Source organism: Argiope bruennichi, chromosome 4 (assembly GCF_947563725.1).
Source record: "Argiope bruennichi chromosome 4, qqArgBrue1.1, whole genome shotgun sequence".
NCBI classification, from domain to species: Eukaryota; Metazoa; Arthropoda; class Arachnida; order Araneae; family Araneidae; genus Argiope; species Argiope bruennichi.
Genome location: NC_079154.1, coordinates 109,688,295 through 109,712,821, shown reverse-complemented (window position 1 = coordinate 109,712,821; position 24,527 = coordinate 109,688,295). Strand labels below are relative to the sequence as shown.

General features: G+C 30.2%; 1 protein-coding gene across 2 annotated transcripts in view; it reads right to left on the bottom strand.

The window, feature by feature from the left end:
* LOC129965782 (carboxypeptidase M-like) overlaps positions 1-24,215 on the bottom strand; it is a 476,038-nt gene extending 451,823 nt beyond the window's left edge. The window contains exon 1 of one of the 2 annotated variants that reach the window (XM_056079961.1): positions 23,972-24,215. The gene's annotated coding sequence lies outside the window, so the exon portion shown is untranslated. Of the gene's footprint in view, positions 1-11,280; positions 11,557-23,971 lie in introns of those variants that run through there. The other variant, XM_056079960.1, reaches the window with a different exon arrangement.
* Positions 24,216-24,527: the final 312 nt, after the last annotated feature.

The window sequence follows — 24,527 nt, the reverse complement described above, 5'->3', positions numbered from 1 at the left end:
CGAGATGAGATTGAATATAATAAAGTATACTGAAACTTCAAAATGTCAATTCATTAAAGTTTCAAAAAGCAATAGCCAGACAATTTCTAGAAAATGGCCCTCAAAATTTCAGTATAGCTTCTATATGTATTTCCGTTCTTGAGCTTTTGAACAGCAGGTTAAGCCGTTGTAATTAGCATTTACGCTTCTGCAAACTACTTAGCACACAGGAAATCCCACCTATCATACTTCGAATCTAAGAAAATTTTATTCTGGTTATTCCGGTCGATTTGTCCAGAGTCATCTCAGTACAGATGAACTTGGTGAGTTAGTTGATCAGTCATTTTTTGTTAGTAATTTAGAAAAGCAACACAAGCGTCATTACTTTTCGATAGGCAGAAAACTGGTCAAAAAATGTGTCAGTAGAAATGTAATCCCTTGGTGATTTTAAATGCAATAGATAAACATTGTTGTCAGAAACCAGACGGTTGCATTCTCAAGATCCGATTCTCTTAAACACTGACCCTGTATTCAACGATGATACATTTGTTGGTATCAATGATGATGATTTGTTGGTATCAATGAACGAATCCAACGAATTTATCATCGATGATGATAAATTTGTTGGATTCGTTCGTCAGCCCAATAGCATCATCACGAATCTAGGAGAAGGTGGTGACTCAATTAGCTTCCTCTTTATTTGATCATAGTTCAAGTTGGCAGAGTTAATCATTTAGTTTAAAAACAGGATACTAATCTACCGATTGTATAATGCAAAGTTTTATAAAAAATAAAAGGTATTAGTTCAGATTATCTTTGTTATTTGACCATAATTCCAAAAAGACAAAATACGTGTAATTTAAAAACAGGATGTTATCCAATTAAACAAAATCAACTATGGAAAGAATCCCAAGCCTTATTTGGGTGACCTATTATCTAAAAATAATAATGCCTTCTTATCAATCTTATCCCGAAATGAGAATGCAGGATATTACAATTTTATTTCCCATTAACACGCGCGTACTAATCTTACACTTATTTTTTTTTTGTAAAACCGTTTCTAGAAGTCATAAAGAACTACTAGCGCTACCAAAGAAACACCTCATCAGAAACATTAGATAACCAACAGGAAAAATATAACTTTAATTCATTAAAATAGACACATAAATATAATTCAGAAATATTTCTAAGAGCACATCTTGCAATTTAACTTTTTCCATAAATCACTTTTAAAAATGCTGCATCCATTCAAAATTAATATATTTCAAGTAATATGTTATACAACCTGTAAACTTATTACGATTTTACAAAACAAACTCCTCTCTCTGGCATGTAGTTTCAAAGCATACCTCAAAATTTAAAAAATAATGTTTAGGTCCTAATTTAATAACCGAGTCGATACAAAATTTGTAATTGAAATATGACAAAAATTATAAAATAATTGCTAAAATAGAAAGTTAATGCATCATTTGAATTAAATTATATATAAAAATCATCATCCCCCCCTCTTGAAGCAAATAATTAGAGTTATTTAAATTTAAACCGAGTTCGGAACGAAATGCTGAGTAATATTTGCAAGAAATAAAAGGCTCAATTTCGAACGAAACTTTTAATATTCCATATTGTGAAAGTTGCCGAGCGCAAACGATTTTGTCATGTTTTTATTCTTGAAGATGCAGCAGATCTTTATTAAAAAAAATAAAGGTTTCATAAGTTTCAAATTTTCAACAGTTACAACCACTTGTTCCCAAATTTCAAAACGCGTTCCATGAAATTTAATATATTGCTTGGAAAATCGTCTGCGATTCTAAAATCACGTTAGTAGAAAGCTAAAAAAAAATAAATGTGAGATGATTTACGTTCATCCCTGGAAAACGTATCTTTCCTTTTCTTGACGGCACTTAAGCAAGTTTGGGAGAAATATCTGGAAATTCCCTTTCTCTAAAGATGAAATTCAGCTCCAAGGTTTGGAAAAATACCTCAAGTTTCAGGAGTAGCAAGATTAAAGAAAATGAAAAATCACAGGATTTATGACGTGTGCTCCGTCTTAAAACTCAAACAGAAAAAGAATGCTAATAGTGTTGAAATCATTGTCTTTCGAGTGAAAAACTGATATATTGCTCTGACCCAGTTTCTACCATTGGATTTGAGAAAAATCGAAGCGCTTGTGCTGCCATCTGTTGTGGAGCTGGAAGACTGCCGATATTTCAGATACGGATCCTAATTTGACTTGACTGGAGCAATGGAATTTCTGAAACTGCGCAAGGTATCCCAAAATATAAGCATATTTTTTAAAACTATTACATAAAAAATTTCGCAGAAAGCATTAATGATTAATAATTTTAGTTAATAAATACAAATACAGAATTTGGTCATTTATCGAAATTTTTTCATTATAATTAATTGATTGATTAAGTTTTAAACTTTAATTCTTAATTATTAATGACAATATTTATAATATGGATGCTATTTGTCTATTATGGGATATATTCTGCAATGGGGAATGATACAAAAAAATATCATTCAAAGGGCTCTAAAAATAGAACCATTGGACAGAGATCCAAATTTAGCACATAGTTCTTTAGTAGCTGATACTCAATGAGAAAGTTTATTCAAACTTTCATTTAATTTAAAAGTAATTGAAATTGATACTTTTTCTGAATAATTTCGGAGTGTATTATTGCACAGAACCGTTTTTACATCATTTTAAATTTTAAGATTAGCTTTACAATAATGTCTATTTTATTTCTGTAAAAACTCTATTTTTAATAATTTTTTAAAAATATATTTAGTATAATTTACAGCAGTACTTTTTATTGGTTTAGTAATTAAATTTATATTCACGCATATTTCAAAGGCATTAGATGCAAATTTTGCAAACATCTACGCTTCAAGTAATTCATTGTAAATTTTTAAGAATAATATAAAGGCAGAAGAAGTCAATCTAAAATATTATACTGTTTACTCGTTGGAAAAGATATTCAGTTTTTTTTCCATTAAAACTATACTTTTCATTAATAATTTCTCTATCAATCACTATAATCAAAACTGTTCGGCAAACTGATAATCCTCATTTGACACTGGATCGCATACAAAATTAACTAAAGTTAAAAATCAATTAAGGTTATCAATATTCTGATTGATAACCTTCTCTTCCTTCAGAAGATTACTATGAAAGCTGATATTAAATTATTTTACCTAAAACTTAAAATCAGAAATATATTAAAATCGACTAATAAACTTCAATTTCTTCAAAAGTCAAATTTCTCGTCCCTATTTGTTTATGAAAATTTGAAGAAACTGATACAAACTTCATCTGCCCATGGCTCAACATAATAAGATACATTCAATATCAACCCTAATATAATTTTTGAGTGAACGTTAATCCAACAAACTAAACTATGTCTACCTGTCCATTTTAGTTCTAATAAAATTCAACTCCCCCATGACTAATTCCAAATACTATCGCTTGATGCAATCAATGTGTTTCGGCTGTCTTGTTAAATAAATATTTCAAAATAACCAAACTTATTTACAATAAATTCCTTCACATGTAAACAAAAAATAATCAACTTAATAGTGTTTATAGGTTATGTTAGATATTTTGAAGTTATTAGTTATTTTTTTAATCCCATGATCTCAATAATTTGCATACGATATGTGCATGTTTGATAAATATTCGTTGGCAACACTGAGTGGAAGGAAAACGTGTCGAAAAACAAAATAACAATTGTTCTTTTTTTATCTAAAAGTAGAGGTGACTTCGCGAGAAGCCAGTGCGTTGACGATACATGCACCGACCGGGTTTCTTTTTTTGTTTGTGAAAAATTTAACTATCTTTTATAAATATTCCAAGAAGTGAGTTACGCTTTATATGGCAGAATAATAAATAATAAATTCATGTTTTTAAGAAATCCTGGCTCTTCATTTTCACACGTGGCCGACAACAGGTTAGATACTTATTGTAAATTGTGACACATATCACGCAAAATCTTTCAAAGCACTGTACAGGTCGACCGTTGGACTTATAGCTACTAAATTAGTTTTTGGATAAAGATACCAAATACTAAAATCATTTTTTTTTATATCTTCCTACACGTTGCCAAATGAAATTTCTTAATTGCAACAAAAAATTTCTTAGCAAAGAAATGTTTTCCAATACGCGGTTTCGATTTCTCCTAATACTGAAAGTTTTAGTAATCGATGGATGATAGAAATATTTAATCTGATTAAAAATAATCTCTGAAAATCCATAGCTGTACAGAAATAAATAATTGAACTATAATACAAATCTTATTCGTAAATCGTATTTTGGCTATGACGCTAAAGCGCAGGCGAAAATATTTTTCGATTTGCCTACATTAACATATATGCTTTGAAACTTGGCAATGGCATGAAACAGAAAGGGATAGTTAAATCTAAAGCTGAAAGTAAAATTTCAATGTGATCAACGATACCCAGGATCTCTATAGGTATCTGTGCTCCATCTGTTTCTTCTGAGTACTCGATTCCTTTAAAATTCATGAGAAAAGTACTTAACAGAGCAGAATAATATACATTCCTTAATGACATTATACAGACTGGTTCATTTATATTCTAACTAGTTTGTGCGAATCTTTCTCAATCGTTTTCTGAAATATAAAATATTTTAATTTAAATTATCAACTCTAAGTTGGTACTGCCATTATGTTGGTCATTTAAATCCCAAACATTACAAAAAAAATTTGAATGCCTTTCAAAGATTTTCATCTCCACTTAAAATGCTCTATCATGACCTTTTTAAGATATTGCATTTGTAACTTTTCTCTTGAAATTTCACCTAAATTTTTCAATAAAATGCCTTTCGGAGAATAAATTTTAAACCATTTGTTCATACACTGCTTCAGTTTATAGCATACTTTGATTCATAACACTTAAAAAACGCATTACAACAATGATTTTGATCTTCTATTTCATAAGTTTTAGGAAGAATAAATTCGTATACCAAAATCTAAAGAACGGATTAGAGTCTTGATGGTTATTAGAAAGTAGTAATAATTTAATGCCAATAACAAAAATTTTATTGGGGTATGAGATGTAAAAAAAAAAAAAAAAATCAACGAACGTCACTAATATGTAATTTCCGGCATAGATTTCAACTCAACAATCTAAAATTATTATGAAAATAAATCTTTTCTAATTTGTAATTTTTCTCTTTTGAGACTTTACATAGATATTGCAAAAAAGAGCCTTTCGGACAATAAATCTTAAATCATTTGTTTAAACTTTGTTTCAGTTTATAGCCTACTTTGATTCACAATACATTTAAAAAAAAGTATTACAACAATGATCGTCAATCGCTAGCACCTGGATAGTTTTTTTTTTTTACTTGTCCTGAATAATCTTTAAAGAAATCAATTGCTTTGGTGAAATGATTTTCACTTCATTCCATTTCTTTTCTAAATCGATTCGCTTTCTTTTTCATTGCCTTGATCATCATATCGTTTGGGATATTTTTTTTCTTTACATTACCATTTAGAAACAGAAAGAATCACATCTTTTGAACAGATAGACGAAAGCTATTTTATTCAAACTCCTAATGGGAAAAAAAATCTTGGTCTGTTAAACATTTATGAAACACATGAACGGCAAAATTACATCATGTATGCCAAATTTTATTTCTGGATATATAAAAAATCTGTGACAAAAATTATTCAAAAATATTTATAGCATCACTTATATTCAATCCTATTATGGAATAGAAACAATTTATTATGTAAATACTTTATCCGAAATAGTATAATTCATATAGAAGCTTTCGTTTCTTTTAGTGCGAGAATCCAAATAATGCTTATATTGTTGGCATTAGCACCTGGAAATTTTAAAAAATATCAAAATAGATTACCTATATTAAATTTTTCATTCTGTTTACTTTATGCAAAAAAAAATGCTTTTAAGTAAAACAATAAAAAATGCAGTAATATTTCATAAGTTTTTAGTAGAATATATATTCGTATAGCTAAATCTAAAGAACGGATTAAAGTATTGAGGATTATTAGGAAGTAGTAATAATTTAGTGCCAACAACAAAAATGTTTAATGTGGTATAAAATATTTTTAAAAAAATCCCCATCAAAACATCATTAATATGAAATGTCCTTCAAAGATTTCCACTCATCAACCTAAGATTATTGTGGAGATAAATCTTCTCTAATCAACACATCAGAAAGTAACTAGCTTCAGCACAACTCTCTCGGGATAAGGTGGGGTTGAGTCATTTAAATACATGGTATGATATTGATTGCCAAGTTTTAAAATAGCAGAAAAAAGAAAACTATAGACATAAATCTTCTCTTGTAAACTCCATAAACCACTCCTAAGATGTGGAAGGGAGCTTGTTCCAAAATTCTACAGAAATTTTAAGGGAACTTAGTAAATATGTTTCTTAATATACGATTAAAAATATTGGTAAATAAGTTCTAGATGGAATTCTTCGAGCTTCGAGTATGAGAAGGGGGTATGGTATGGTATTTTGAGATTCAATGGCGCAAGAGCCAAATATGGTTAAACTGCGCCAAACAAATGGTATTAAAAATGTCACGTACAATACAATACAATTCAGTCAGTTTAAATTTATAATTTCTCGTGATAAAATGAAAGACATCCAATAATGAATAGTATCAGCGTTTATAAAAATGCGAATTACATCCCGTAAAGAAAATTTTTCCAAAAATGTTAAAAGATTAAAATATCGATGAAATTTAAAAAGGTGAAAATGCATCTCCCATAACATTAAAATAGGTACAATAAATTACAAAACGAAGTGAAAAGAAAAAATCATTGCAATCTTTCAATTCGGTGTTTCTTCAAGTATTTGCTATGTATAGGGGTACTTGAAGGTTCACTAAAAAAATTTTAAGATTAATCCATTTAACTTGACATTCTTGGGGACTTTGTTTAAAAACAGTTTTATCAACTGTGGTGGAATCGGTAGAAGGTTCCACAGCAAGTGGTGTTTCGTCAATTGTTTCATGAGGGTTGTATTCTATTGCATTATCCGATTCTATTTCGCTGTCAGTGTTTGGGTTGGGTTTATTTGTGGTCATGAATTCAAGCTCAGACTTGGCTTCATCCATTTTATCTGCCGATTTAGAATCAATGGAAGAGTTCGAATTTGAAACTGGCATAGGTTGGGAGACTTGCCGAGATGAAGTATGACAAGAGGGAGTTATGAATATTTCCCAAAGTACTTGAAAGCACATGAAATCAATTAATACCATAATGAAAGAAATAATTTAGTGTAAATTTAGTTTACGGTAACTTTCCTTAAACAGCTGCATCCAAATGTGCCTAAAAATATAAGCAAGATAGGAAATTCAGTTTATAATATAATCAAAAGTTATTAATTCAAATTGCGAATTATTTTTAAAGAGAAAACTTTAAACCAATAAAATAATATTAACAAACAATATACTTCTTAGCACACAAAAAAAATAGACTATTATGAAAAATATTTTGTAACATTACAACAAGCATGTACATAATATTTGGCTCAAATTATAGTGTGCATTGAAGATAACATCTGTGAATGAAAATTTATCTGAAAGATTACCGTTATGGTGAATAATTTCGAAACTAGCAAGCATTGCGACTTCTATAAAATAACTACTTCAAGTTCCAAATATTAATTTTTTTTTTCACATACTATAAAATTGTTACTGAATTGAATTTCTCAGCAATACGGGTTAAATTTTTTAAATAAAAAAAATCGCTTTTCAGCCTGCTTTAAAATAAAATTGCATTATTTGATCCTAGGAATTCTAATGCATAGTATTCTATTTTGTAACTTCTATAAAACAATAACTTCAAGTTCCAAATATTAATTTTTTTTCGGTAAAAGTGAAATTTAGTGTGCCCCTAGCTGCGCCAACGATGCCAGGTCGCCAATGAAGATGGAAGACAAAATAAACATAATGGTAACAGTTACGGTTACCATTTCCCGCCGACTTTTTACTGATAAGTATTGTGGTTATTTTTTTTTATTTTTTTTGAGACTACCCGGTGCCTTCGGCATCTGTAGTAGGCACTGGGCAGAATTTTTTAACTTAAAAAACATCCTGCGGCTTCGCTAGCAGCGGGAGTGGCAACCTAGTAGATTCGCTAGCACATTGAACATAAGGACTGTGTGGATAACAGGAACAGTACGTAATCAATTAAAAAGAAATAATGGACGTTATAGGAACGTATGCAATCAAACCATACTCATACAAAATTGGAAACAAGCATCCTCTCCTAACTTCATCAAATCGTAAAAAAGAAATATATTCCACTCACCCTTCATCCATTCTGCAGATTCGAAAAACTGTTTTCCATCCCATTTACCCGACATCCATTCTTGCACAATTGCCGACATAACAAATTATCAAGAGAACCAACTGTTAGAGCACCAAAAGAATTACAAGAACTGCGAAGAATTCCATTGCAGCTGTCTTTTAAAGTGAGAATGCAGACGATGTCGTAAATTAAGAATTCAGACGATCTTTTAAAGCGCATACTGACAATTAAAAATTGCAAAAGAATAAATATTTTCTTTTCGTTTTCACATTTAAAAAAAAAGGAAAGAAGGAAATAACTTTTAATTATAAGCTTAACTTTCTTTAATAAACTTTTAATTATAATAAAGAACAAAATTAAAATCTTTAATCGATATTTTTTAATATTTTTAATTTAACATTTTTCATAATATAGTTGTAGTTCATGTACAACAACCATTGCAAAAAGTAGTAAACAAAACAGCATTAGGGTTGTTAGAAGAGCGTTCCGATGGGTTGCCATATTGGTGACAAACTCGGGGGAACACTATTCTTCACTTCACATTTTTTCCTAATACTATAAAATTATGTTAGTTAAAACAGTGATAATGTCTCGGTAATAACAAGTTATTTAAATAAAAAATGACATTCCAAACTGCTTTAAAATAAAATTTCTTTATCTGATCCCAGAATTTTCAATATATAGTATTCAAATTCTACTAAACGAACTAAGGAAATTTATGCGGCAATATCTGGGCCTAATTGGTATACGCAGGCTAATCAAGATGTTACGTACAAAAAAAAACTGTCTCGCTTCTTCTCCACAAGGTTTTGATTTTTTAAAAAATTCATCAAAATTATGAAAAGCGACAAATTTCGATCATCATCCAATTTGAAAAAAAAAAAAAAAAAACATACCCTGACTTTTTACATCCCATTAAATTCATACTAAAACCAACTCAAAGAGCAAGTAGTTAAAAAGAAAAAAAAAAGATCCTGAAAGGAAACTTAGATACTTTCGCTCGCTTGTGAACAACCATTTATCACCCATTAATAAGAGATTCTCATTAAATAAATCTCAAAAATGGATAGATTTTAAAAGTGGTTAAAAGATTAATTATTTTCCGAAGAAAAAAGATTCATTTAACAGGAAAATTCACCTGTCTTCAATGACTATCTGTGCTTCAATTAATTGCAAATTGCAGTGACTCATCATAAAAAAAGGGATCGGGGTTTTGATTTCGCCTTTGTCCTCAAATTATTTGATCCGGCGCCCCATAGAAAAGAGGGCAAAAAAAATTGAAAAAAAAGTTTTAGAAAGAAAAGTGAAAAGACTCGATTAAGTATAATGAGTTCTTCTTCATGACTTTTTATTCGAATATTTTAAGATCTGGACTTGTCTGGAGCCATTTTTGATCACAAATTGTTAAATTTATTTCTTGTTATTAGTTGATCATTTCAATTATTTTCAAATAATAGATAATAAACCATTTGTTGAAAATTAATATCAGCTGATAAAAAATAATAAGTTAGATCAAAAAATAATCCTATTTTTCTTGCTATATTTTTAAATCACATTTAACATATTGCACATTTGTAAAATAATTTTTAGAAATTTTTACTTGGTTAAGAAATTTACTTTAGCTGAGAGAAATATAAATAAATATCCATAAAATTTTAAAACTCCACTTCTTTTTTATGCTTTAGACAAATAAGTTAAGTTGATAAACAAAGATATTCTTAATTTAAAAATAGTTAGATTAATTTTTATTATTGTTATTCATCGAGTTCAATAATCCAATAATTTAAAAGCATTATTTTAATTAACAAAGATGATCACCAAATTATTTTTCTAATTTCTTCAAAAATTTTGGACACCTGATGAAAAAAATTGCTTTAGTGAGTTTACTTTTATTGATTTCCTCCTGATTCAAGTTAGTACATGCATATAATTTTCTGATTACTAAATAAGATTATTCAAGCTTTATCAATAACTTTTTGGAAAATTATTTATCTCTTTTACATAGCAATTTATCTACGCATCATGCAAAACAATTTTTGTCAACTAGCATCAAGTAAAACAATTTTGGTCAACTAACATCAAATAAAACAAATTTTGTAGATAGATAAATCTGGAGATAGTTCTGGACTTGGAGCTAATATTAATTTTGTGTTAAGGTTTCCGAATGTGTTTGAAAAAGCATCGTTTTGTGACAACCTTGGAGGAAAAAAATACTTTTTTTTTGTATATTTTTCTCCTTCCATGTTTAAGAGATATAGTTATTAAAAAAAGGTCACAATGATTATAATATGCTTCGCATATTGCTTATATGATGCTTATATAGTATTATAACGATTATAATGCGTTTTGCATATTATAATCGTTGCAAAATAAAACAGCAAGTAACATTCCAAAGCATGAGTTGGTCTTAAAATTGTAGTATTTTGCTACTTTAGGTTTTTGCATACAATACAGTAAAAAACATTCATGGCGCGAATTTCGCTAAAACCATCAGAACATATTGGGAATATATAGCAAAATGTTGGAGCTGTCCTTCAAAAAAAACCAAAAAATTTAAATAAAGTTATGTTGGAAAGAGAAATGACCTATCGCTACAACTTTAAATTGCAAAACTTCTACGGAATAATAATTCATAGAAACAAGAGCAATTTACAAAATATGCGCAAAGCACTATTATCGCAGTATTTCTTTATTGTTGTATTGTCAATTCCCGAAAGGTATTGATGGTTGGTGAAAGTACGAACAATAAAAGACAAGTCATTCAAGGATAACATAACAGGGCAACCAATATATATATAATAGACAAAATAAGGATTTTTAAGGCAATCAACCATTACTGTGTGTGTACGATTACTGTGCGGCATTTGCTATCAACAATTACTGTGTAAGTGCCTGCATAGAAAAGAGAAAATAAAAAAGCGAAGCAAATGAATATTATTTTAACCACATGTTATGGAATTCTGAAACAATATTTTGTAAAGTTACTCACCTCTTTTTCTTCTCCTTTTATGTTCCTTCTTCCCGCCTCCTTCAAAATACGCAAAGGGTTTCAAATTTAAATTGAAAGAGTTGAAAGAAGTAAGAGGTAGGGATTCATGTCATCCCCTGTTATCCTGGATGTAAGCAATAAATTTCATCGACAAACACAAGAACGCGCATAAAAATAAATTGGAGTTTCAATCATTGAGGAGTTACAGAGCAGTTCCGCTGATGCGATTCAATCCATATTCAGGTTTCTGAAGTTCATTTGATGAGGTACAACAAAGCAAAGAGCTCACGCAACACTGAGTGATGATAAGGTAAAAGACCCATAGAGGGCACAACAGAATTTGTTTCATTGCTTGAAGAGAAACTTGAAGATTGGTTTTGTTTGCAGTTATTTTTTCCAGAACATTTTTGAAGGAGATGTCTTGTTTATCTAATTGTAGAAAAACCCACATCTTATCCCTATAATAAGTATATTTTTTGCAAGAAAGAATTATGTGTTCAATATCCTTAATGCTATTACACTCATGGCAAAAGGGATCCTTTTGAAGGTTAAAAGGATTCAAAAGTCCTGGTGTTATAATTGTTTTGATGATTAGTTTGGTCAAAACATCTTCCCTCCGATTTTGGACCAGGAAAAGAGTGCTTGAATGTTAGGAATGTGTCTTAAGAAGATGAAATATTTGCCATATGCATCATTTTTTTTTTGAAGTTTGAAATAATATTTTCAGGAAAGATCCATTGAATCCAAGGTGTATTTTCTATAACTTCTTTGGCTAAACGATCTGCAAGTTCGTTGCAGATTATGTTCGAGTGGCCAAGCACCCACAGGAAATTTAAATTGTCAAAGGCATTAAGTTACTAACTTATTTGCCTCATTGAGACCCATGCTGATAACCATAATACCATGGATAACGACAACGGTCCGATTTACCGATGAAAAAATGTAAAATTACTTCAGAATCAGCGGAAGAAAGCCATCTAACCATCTTGCCATTGGTCTGTCACACCAAATCCACGGAGGTGAGGAAAACCGTTATAGCCTTCCTCACACATATCAGGTCAACAGCAGATTCGTTGGATTTCTGACCCATGCAAGTTTATTAAAATATTTTTAAAATCTACAAATTTCGCTTTTAATTAAGACTAATTAAATACAGGATTGTGCATTTTTTTCTGTACAGCTATATGGCCCACTCTAGCGAAGAAAAATGATGATAACTGTTCGGCTTATCTAGAGAGGGAAGAATTATACATACATCCGCCCAGAGACTGGAAAGAATTCTTGGACAGATTAAGAGCATAAAATTTAGAATTGAATAAAATATCAAAATTTCGCTTGACTAGAGAGAATTATTTTCTATTAAAAGCATAAGTAAAATGAAATAATAAATAGAAGCAATGAAAAATTGAAAAACCAGAAGCAAGAATGGCAAACTGGCTTTCAAGAGCCGCACATTATTCCTCAGGATATAATGTGATTGAAATCACAATGAAAGAAATATTAATTTTGTCTCTATTTTACTTTTGTTTACATACAAGAAGAAAACAATATCTTATATAAGAAATGCATGTGCCTGTGACTAGTGTATGCTTGGCAAACATGTTTCAATAAAAGAATTGAAACAAATTCTCAATTCTTCCAAATTGTTTTCATGCTTATATTTGTTTGCAAAATTGCATGAAAGAGAGAATTGTTTGCATAGAACTTGTTGGAACTTAGAAAAGAAAATATATTTTATGAAGTATAGCGTATAAATAATTTTTAGCATACTAAAAAAAATATACCATTTTCACTCCTTTGTATGTGCATATGATGTTTACATGTTTCTATCTATTTCTTGCAAAAAAATTATCCATGCGTTTACGCTTTGGCTCCCATACTTTTTTTTTTCATTTTTATTCTAATATATTTCTCAAATTTTAATATCCAATATTTACATTTCCCAGTAACTTCAAATTTATTCCTTGCTTTGTGGGGTGAGAATTCATCATACTTATTGTTTCGCATTTCTAAAATGTTTCGGATTCATTACTTTATTTATGCAACATACAGAATTTATGTATCGTAAATCTTGCAATGTTTTCAATTTGTTGCAATTTTAAACTTTATTTTAGACAGCTATAGTAAATATAATGGCTACTACAAACATAAACATGAATGCCTGGAAGGTTGTTGGATAACCTGGTTGGTAGGGCGTTGGATTTTCATCCCTTGGGTTGTGAATTCGAACCCGCCAGCCGAAGGCTCCCCGTGTGTGGCGGTGACTGGCGCACGTGCAAATCTGTCGTGATCACCAAGTCCTCCATGTGGAGAGTAATACCACTGGGGGTACTGGATCAGAGGTGATCGTTCTCTGGTTCAGGTCTAAATTACGATCTGTGGTTGAATGAATGAATTGCATGAATGAAGTCTGCCCCGTAAAAAGGGTTGTGATGCGTGAGTAGCTAAATTGTACTCTTGGCCCTAGATGGCGCTAGTGAGAAACAAGAGACGCAAAAATTACGGCTTAATTCACTAACTTAGTAAGAACGGGATTGTCTATGACAAGTACCATCAGAAACAACAATATAAACATTAAAATAAATCCACACTAGATTTTGATTTTTTTCATCTTAATTTTAATACAAATAATTATTGTTTCCTTCATCAAGTTTGGTTTCAGATTTTTTTTTTTTTTTTTTTTTTGTACGAAAGTTGGTTTTGGATGACAAAATGAATGTTAAAAGGCACAATGATTTATACATGTGAAATAATCAGAAAACCCTGCGAACCATGCCCTCAAACGTAATTAAAGTATTAATTTCGTCATTTTTATTTCATATGAATTCTCACAATCCTTAGACTACTATCCATGGTCAATAGTTCTTTATCCTACCCCTGTTATTTCAAGAAAACTTCAAAAGCACCAATATACTGCAGATCCATTATAGGAAAAACGTTTCAAACATTAAAGTTTCATGGTACGAAATGTTCTATTCTTGAATAGGTGGCTAAACTAGATTAATCGTAGTGTTTACAAAAAAAACTAAATATGATTATACAATTTTGTTGTTGTTCTTGTTTCTTATGGCACTTGCCATGGACAAGCTCGCTGACGAAATCAGCGCTTTTAAGCCGAGGGTGCGTCTCTTGTTTTTTTAGTAGCGCCAACTAGGGCTGAGAGTACGTCTTAGCTACTCACGCATCACATTCACTTGCACAGCCCCTTTTTACAGGGGGGCACATTCATACCTCTCACAGATAGAACAGATGAAGAACAACCATGCCCGAACCGGGACTTAAGCCCAGAACGCCCAAATCAAGGAGAAGACGCGCTACTCCTATTCCAAGACATCGGCTAAAATTTTGTATTCTATATAAAGCTACAAATATAGTTGGAAAAGAAATCATTAAAATCGGGATGAAAAATATAAAAAGATATTTTGCAATGTGAAGGAATGTAGACACTATAAAAAAGTGTAAAATAGGCCCACAATTTCACATTGAACATAAAATTGAAGATTCCCTTACCACACAATGTTAATGGAGCAAACAAATGATCCAAATTCCCAATCACTTTAAAATGATTCATAACTTTCTACTCGGCATTGTGAACCAAAGATCTCTAGTTCACCAAAATTTCTATTACTTATTTAGCAAAACTATATGAGGATGACACATTTCTGAATACTTCTTTAGATCATCATTAGCTTAATTTATCCAAAAACAGGTCGGGAGTGGTCACTTCAAATTTTTCTCACATGCTTTAATAAACGTGTCGTTCTAGAGACCGCCTTGCATGGCATTGGTGTGCAATAGTTGCGAAATCTTAACTTTTAGCGTAAATCTGGCATTTTTATTGAATCTACCGTATCAATCTTGGCGATTGTCTTGGCATGTGGTCAAAAGTATCAAAAAATCAAATTTAGCGGTGGCCTGGTGGTAAGGTCTCGACTTCGATACCGCAGGGTTTCAGGTTCGTGACCCGATTCCACCGAAGAACCATCGTGTAAAGGGGTCTGTTGCACGTTAAATCCGTCATGACCAAACGTCCTCCCGCTGGTGTGGTGTGGTGTGGAGAGGGGGTGCCAGCTCAGTTGTCGTCCTCGTCATATGACAGCGGTTAAAATTACGGGGTCCGTCCCAAAATAGCCCTAGTGTTGCTTCAAACGGGACGTTAATATAACCAAACCAAACCAAATTCAGAGGCGTTATTCCCAATCTATTGAAACAAAAATTTGACATAGAGTTACAATTGTTTTCACAAAACCCCATACCAAATTTGATATATTTAAGTCATTGAGGGTTTGTTTGTTTTTTGAATTATCGTGTTTACATGTTTCTGAAAGACGTACAGATATTCAATCCATACTTGGATTTGGCTCAAAAGTTGACAGGTGTCTAAGCTATAGATGTTAAATCTGTGTACTTCGTTTTATAATAATCGTGTTATCTTATATTATAATCGTGTTATCCGGACAGACGGACTTCTTTTGAGCAGATTTTACACAAAATTTGATAGAAATCTGAAAGTATGGTGTAAAGACCGTATATCAAATTTCATTCCTCTAGCTCAAAACCTTTTTGTCACTGACAGACGGACGGACATTTATTAAAAATGGGTTTTTCTTACTCAAGGAGGTTTTAAACGTGAAGATTCGTCAAAATCTCGAGTTCGAATTTTTTTGAAAATTGTAATATTTTCTCTATACGTCGATCACGAGAAAATAAAAATAGCTCTTGGATATAAAAACTTATAGTCAGATTACTATATTCAAGAATATTCCACGTTATGCTGAGTTTAGAAAGCCAAATATGGAAGGTAAGAGACCGTCTTGACATTTGGGAGCTTCGCACATCCTTATCATTATCTAAGTTACTCTCCTTACTTGTCATTATTATTTCGCTTCATCACCGTTACGTTTTATAGGATGTTATTATTTGAAACGTCGTTTAGCTCTCCTGGGAGTTATTTTTGGCATCTCCCTTAGTCAAAAGACTAATTACGGAGTCATTAGGGCAGAGATTGCATTCTGGCTTCAGTCTCTGGGCCCTAGATAGGCACTCACATGAAGTGTTTTGTCATTCCTCATGTTAGTAATTAATATGCAAAAGAAAAAAGTTGTAGACATCACGCCTTAACTATTTTAATTGTTAGTTTACATATTTAGATTTTCATATCAGCAGTTCTGTCGTTTATAATGACACTATCTAAAAGACTATGAGTAACACGCTTGACTTTACAACATTTAAAATGGTTATTCATTTTCCCAAAACAAGAGCAGTTAATTTTATTAAAAAAATATTTTGTAAGAGCTAATTGGAACGCACCAGTTAGCGGCATATTAACTGGAATGCACCAGTTTTGTATTCTTAACATGTTTGAAAATTAGATGCATGTAGAATATTATAATGTGTTTTCAACTAAGAGTTATTATATTTGTAATAACTCTTAGTGACATAAATATAATTATATTATTGCTGAATATTATAAATAGTTACATAAATACTATTATGTTTTGTCATACTGTGAAATAATGTAATAAAATATCATTTGCTTGATTTTTATACTCATTTTCATTCTGTTGTTGAAATATTGAGAAAATAATAAAAATTAACTTCACATTATCAAAACAATACATATATATATAGAATCCTTTTATGTATTAACCTTATCACCAAAAAGTATTTTAATATTAAAGGTAATATCATTATTTTCTAAATAGATTTAAGTACTAAACGTCAATATATAAATTATATTCTAAATATTCAGCTGTGTTTTGGTATTGTAATGCACATCTATTTCCTATGTCTAATTGTGATTCTAGATAGTATCTAAAGTTTAGAAATAAAACTAAAAGACTGGAAGATTGTCTTTGGTAGAATTCAAAATTACCTATTAAGTAATCTATACTTATATAAAGCTCAATGTGTGTGTGTGTGTGTGTGTGTGTGTGTGTGTGTGTGTGTGTGTGTGTGTGTGTGTGTGTGTGTTAGCACTCTACAGGCTAGACCGTTTGACCTACAGCTACCAAATTTGGTACATGTATACCTTGAAGATCAAGAATATGCACCTGGGGTTCCTTTTTTTGAATTTTTAATTAGAATTTTAATTATTAATTAAAAACTAACTTTCCCGCCAAAAAATCTTTTTCATTTTTCCCACCGCGTGAATTTTCAACGCCAAATGAGTAAGGCTTCAGTTTTTTTTCCCAACAGTAATGAGGCTAGGCTTAACATTTTTCGGCCGACTATTTCAAACGATTCTGTTTATTTTCTTAATGTTTGATACATTTAAAATTAAACATTGTTAATGAATCGATCTTTCAGATTCATTCTGAAGTACTTTTGAATTAAGATAATACCAAATAAAGGAAATTAAAAATTTCTAATCTGCATAGCGTTACCCCAACTGGCGTAGAAAAATTCACGCATTTGCGTTACCGTAACTGGCGTTGAAAATTCACGCATGCGCATTAAGTTCTGAATGTTGATAAATATTATCAAAGCATGCGGACCTGATTTAAATTTTTTTAGGTGTATGCTTTTGTAATTAAATTGTATTTATGTTAGTTATATATTTTTTGTACATGCATATAGTTTTAAGTACATCGTTTTTTAAGTAGTTTTTTTAAAACCTGTTTTCAACCGATTATTTTAAACGATTCGTTTTATTTTCTTAGTGTTTTATGCATTTAAAATTAAACATTGTTAATAAATCGATCTGCTCATGATGAATCTGAGAAAATTTTGTTAACAAATTCCTGAGATATTACATAAATTATGAAAGATATTCTTTAGTACCCATAAAGTTTAAACGCTCAGTGACACTGTTTTCAGTAATCATATTATAAAAAATGCTTTGTTTCAGTAAAAAATATTATTATATTAATTGCAGATTAATCCTTTCCACTTTAATTTAAAGCATAAATTCTACTGGAGCTAACAGAAAATTAGAGAGATACATATTAAGTTATGACTGAAGGCCTTTATAATATTATGAGTGAATAATATGACTATCAAAATTTGAAGTTTTGAAATATTTTAATAAAGAAGCTATTAAAGTAGGAATTGCATAAAATATTTAATTATTAAAATTTTAACGAACATGAAGATTGGCGAACCGGCTGGTCGCCAAAGGCGGCTAGTGTAAAATATTTTGAAGTAAATACTTGTGAACAAAGGCGATGGTACCTGACGTGATTTCATACTTTTTCTATAAAATGTTTCTCGAAAACTATATACCAGTGCCCTTTTTCTTCAAACTCCGATAGATTATTAAAAAAAATCAAGTGTTGGAATAAAATAGATTTGTATATATTATATATAATAATAACAACTTTTCGACAAAATCACAATGAAGATTAAGACATTTATTATATCGATAGATAAAACAAATCTTCGATAAAAGTTGCAACCAATGATGTGAGATGGGTTTTAACATTTCTTTCAAACTCCTAGTTAATCTTGATTAATTGTTTAGTATAAGAAATTTCTCAATTCAATAAAGAGATAAAAAAAAAACCACTCCTCTTTAAGTCGCATTCTCCCTGAAGAGAAACTTACACAATTTACACTGTCACAGCATAGGATCTTTTTCGAAGAACTATAATGGAACCTTTTGAACGGACTTTCTTCTGAATCAAGTCATGCAAAAGAAAAAGAGAATGCTAGAATTGCAGGCAACAAACTTGGTGATTGGCATGCCTTGACTCTGCCAGGTGAATGCTTAAACATTCTTTCTACACATTCTTGAATTAAAAATATTAAAAGAACTTTCAGATTAAGGAGGAGCTCCAAAGAAACGTTATAACCCATCATCACATCACTGGCTGCAAATTTTGCAAATAAGATATAGGAAATCTGATCCATTGATATAACAGATGCCTGAATATGTCAAAAGAAAACTATGAATATACATAACTTTTGGTAATAAATAAATTTTGTTCGATGCCTGAATCTTCATTCTGAATATGTCAAAAGATAACCATGATTGTACATAAACTTTGGTAATAAATAAATTTTATTCACTAAATTTATATTTGTATGGGCGATCGAAGCTTGACGGAAAATGTCTTTTTAATTTTAGAGGTAGAGATCTTGAATCTTTCCTTATACTGAACAATGATTCTCATTCTACAAAATGTATGCAATATTGATAGACCGTCTGATGTAAGCTATATTTTCGTATTAGCTGAACTAACTTCGTGTAATTAGTATTCGTTAGTAACTTCGTATTAGTGTAAGATTCTTCGAGATTTTCAAAGCTTTTTTATTTTTAAACAAACTGAAATCTTAATTCGCCTTATATTTCCTCATAATTTATTTTATTTGAAAAAAAGAACAGATACTCTTAATCTCGCATTGTCTAATGTATGATTAAAATTCAATTTACCAAAGGATTTGTCTTTATTCTTATAATAGTTTGTATAGTTAGCCCAGTAATACAACAGAAGTTTGTATAGTTACCACGGCCAACAACAGAAAATTTCTATTAACTTGTATATATACTAGTATACACTCCTCAGTAAAAGAATTAGCTTAAGAGTCTATAACATAATATATCTTCTGCAAAATGCTGGTTCTTTTGTGCTACACTTTCCAGTAAAAGTTGTTTTAGTTAGTTCCTCCCCAAACTTGTGCTCAAATTAGATCTTCCGAGCAGTACTTAGACAGTCCACTCTCTTCAGAAGAAACCCACCCAATCGATGCCGCCTAAAACTCACGTCCCCAAAGATAAATAATAAAAATTGCAGGTTACACTTGTTCGTTGAAGAGAAATCCATTCTCCTAAGACCCAAAAGAAAGAATTGAAACCGTCCCTCGAGCAAGAAGGATTCCTCTGCCAATGCATTCCAAGTTCCGATGGAATCATACGCTTAACCGATCTTCTTCAATTACCCAACTCTTCAAGAATTGCCTCCAAGAATAGCAGAATCGAAAGAAAAAAACGAATGACGGTTTTATGCCCCCAGACTGATTTGAAATGAGAGAAAAAGAACAGCGAATTTCGCTCTATATTCTATCCCTAATGGGTAGAAAAGACCACAATCAAAACAAGTTATTGGGAAATATTCTTTTAATTACATGCATATATATTGCGTTATTAAAAAACTGATTATATTGTTTTTTCCTAAATTTCTTATGTAATTGGTATTTTATAATATATATTTAATGATGTGTATTTTGTACTAATTCTTTTATAAACAGATTTTACAGTTGCCATCTTATTATTTATAACTAATCATGTGCAAATATTTGTTTTATTTTTGTGATAAAATTTAATTAATGCTTTTTAGTGTATTGTTCCCTTATTTACTAATCACCTTTGACTACTAGCTGATTTTACGGGGATATTGGTTATCATTAATTTCGATTAAATCGCTCAAATATAACTTCATATCCATGATATCGTGAAATCGCCAGGCACTAAAAATATTTTACTTTAATTCTCTTGCATATACTCCACTCATTATATACATGAAACATTCTATTGGAGATCATTCCCATGAGGTCATGCACTATTGAAAACGTAAGTATTCGATTCAACCATTTTTATAGCATTCTTTCAATCTGAATTACCATTTCAATTTTTATCATATATCATAAGCAGGTATCATTATTAAAAAGGAAAAAAAAGGTAAAAATCAGTATTCCTTTTGTTACTACATAAACATGGCTCTATTTTATATTATTGCGGTCTTGATTTCATTAACAGTCATCATGCCATGGGCAATCTATGCACGCGTTTTTATTGCAATAAATAATCATGCAAAGTTAACACAAATTACTTAACTAAATCATCTTCTAAACTTATTACATTTAATCATTTTCTTGTTGAGAAAGCTGCTTGAAAAATTATTCTAGGAATTGCATTATAAAATAATGCTTTTTATCTCTTTAACTTCGCTGAAACAATATTCACGTTACTTTAATCTAATTTCTTTCTACTGAAAACATTTCAAAAACATTTTCATTTCAATGAAGTAATTTCTAAAATTTTCTTCTTAGCGATTACGTTAATACCCAAAAGGAAAAATAAATTTTAAGATACCATAGATCTACTAAGGCAAGTTATATCAAGAAAACCCAAGAAAACATTTTGCATTTTTTTCGAAATGCCACTGAAAAATTTTGAATATATTGATGAAACATGACATATTTTGTATGCTATGCATAAGTTGCACAAACGTGCAATTTTTTGATGCATTATAAATAATTCATAACGTATAAAAACCATCTAAATTCAGGCTTTTAGTTTTATTTTCCGTTATATCAAGAGAAAATTTGAATAATTTTAAATTTTGAGAAGTCTGCATAAAACAACTTGTGAAAATCACTCTAAGAGAGAAGCTGGCCTAAATAAAATCTTTCAGAATAATATTTAAGAAGGTAAATTTGAGAGGTGTTATATTCATTCAACAAAAAAAGCAATATAAATAATATAGAAAATTTAGAATAAAGCTGAACTAGTATATTTTAACCTCTTAAATGTCGCCCCCTTCAATCATATAGATATTGAATTATTGCTTTTCAAACTTCTAAACTAAAGTTAAGTCAATTCAATGCAAAAATTGCACATAATCAACAAACATGTCAAATATTCTATTAATTCCTAATGGAATCTGTACTTTAACGCATAACCGAAAAGGAGTTTTTATTTAATTAGATAATAAAAGACAGCAAAACAATTAAACGGTTAAAAGATATACATAATGGTCATGAAGTCATTCCCTGTTTACAAAAAAAAATTATTACGAAAAAAATTGTTGAATGTAATATAGTAAAATTTTTATTAGGGAACAGTGCTCGTATTCTTAACTTTTTCAGTACAACTGATAGAGTAATTAATAGTGAAATAATAATTATATATTCATTTGTTATCAAAATGACGTCAAGATAAAAAAAAAAAGATCAATTTGTTCTTTGGCTCGTTGTTTCCAAATCGGTTGCTTTGTCTTCACTGTCAATTTTGGGATTACATGAAGGACAGAGCGTTCGGAACATCAGTTGAAAATATTGATATTAGGATGTCTAGTGTAACGCTGAAATGTTTGGCAATACCGGCGGAAATCGAATACCGTTTTGACATTCTTCGAACTACTAAATGTGTTCAAATTGAAATTTACTTTCTAAAGTGGCTTTGTTAAAAACTTTACAAAAATCTTTACATTATGTCGAAACAACTAAAATGTCAAATAATAAAAGTTTTTTACAATAATCTTTTTTAATCAGAAAAAGACTTTGAAACCACCTTGCATGACCTTCAAGAGAACATAATCACAAATACTAATTTTCTTAGAGGTAAGAACAAAAAAGTTGCACAACCTTAAAACCATACTCTTTTGGAGCACAAAAGTAGTAATAAATATCCAAAATAACTAGTAATTCATAAGTATTCAAAATAAAAATGTTAAAAAATTCGCCCTCTTTTTTTTAATATAATTTTAGTTCAGAGTATCGGATGAATTTTTGTCAAAATATATTAAAGATTCTTATTTAAGATTGGATTAGAAATAAAAGATCATTTAATCCGTCTACTTAAAATTAATACAAACTAATATGTCTAAAAATCGTGCAGAATAAGATAACTAGAGCAAGCCATGGTAAAATTTCTTATTATATTTCCTGCGAAAAAAAAAACAACGAAGGTAGATGTCTTTTCAGGCTCGATTGCATTAAAGAAAACGTAAAAAATCAGATTCAAGGCAGAGTAGGGGACCTAAAGGGACCCTAAGACGATCCAAGTTCCGCCACTTTCACTTTCCAGCTTCCAAAACCAGATATTATTATTTTTTTATTATTGTTTTAATTTAGTCTCTGTACAAGTAGTTTTTTTTTTAATTTGATAAATTGAAGTAGCAAATTCTGAATCACTTTCAAGAAGATTCATTTAAAAATCCGTTTAAGAAAAATTCAAAATTTAAAGTTAAAGGTAATTTTAAAGAAAATAGATTAAAAAAATTCACAAAACGTTTTAAACTCAATCTAAATAATATTTAAATATGGAATCGTGTCTTGTTTTTTTAATTGTGTACCGTCATATTGTTTTTTATTTTAGAATTATGAAGCAATCTAATATAAAACATGCAAAAATTAAATAATTAGAAATATTGTTAAAATAACGTCTCAAAATTTAAATAGCACTTAATTTTAATGTGAATAAATTTAAATGCACCTCAAAGTATAAAATTAAATTACTCTGAAATGGCTTCAATAAAAATCTCTAAGTCACGAAGACCCCAAACAATTCTGGGAACCCCAGAAAATTCAGGAAATAATATTTAATACAGGACAGAGTATTTTTTAAATGTGTAATGTCATTTTTTTAATATTATAAAACAATATAATATGAAACGTGCAAAAATTAAATAATTAGGAAATTGCTAAAATAATGTTCCAAGCTTTTAATAATACTTAATTTGAATTTAAATAAATTTAAATAAATAACAAAGTATAAAATTAAATTATTCTGAAAATGCTGTAAACAAAAATCTCAATGTCACTAGAGTCTCAAATAAATTTTGGAAACCTCTGTAGTTGCTTAATTTGCTTTTCTATTAGTTTGACTCTGCTCCAGCTAAATTTCAAAAATTAAACCGAAACAGAACCTTTGATAAAATATATCCAGAGGAACGAATATTGGACAAGTCCAACTATGTGCAGTGATGCATATTAATGTATCCATATAATAATATTTTACAAAACTTACCTGATAAATTCGCCAATTTGACTGTAAAACAGAACAGTTGGTGTAAACACACGCAGAAGATATCTGCAACAACACTTCAGTGTCAACAAGTAGTATTAAATAATCCAAGCGAATCCTAAGTTTCGCCCACGTTTTTAATGCCACTTTATCGAAATATATAAATAAGATTTCTCGGGTCAAGCGAAAGAAAATATCTCTTTTTCAAGCTCTGTGTGACAAGACAGAGGTCGTTCAACTTGTTCGGCCGGTGTCTAGCAACCAACTGACTTCTATCTGATGAGCATCAGCAAGCAAAAAAGGTGGGGCACTGTTAATCTGACCTCTAAGTGAATGCAAGCACTCAGTAGTTTAAGGTCAGATCTTTCTTTATTTCTTCTTTCCCCGCTGATCTTCTTTGTCGCTTGAAGGTATGGGGAAATAAAAGGTAGCGCATAATTTGCCACTTGCGTGATTTCCTCTTTTTGGATGAAAAGTAGTGTAATAAAGATATAAGGATAGCCTGGTAGCTTTCAGATATTTTGGTAATGAAGACGTCTTCCGCATGTTTGTCTAATTG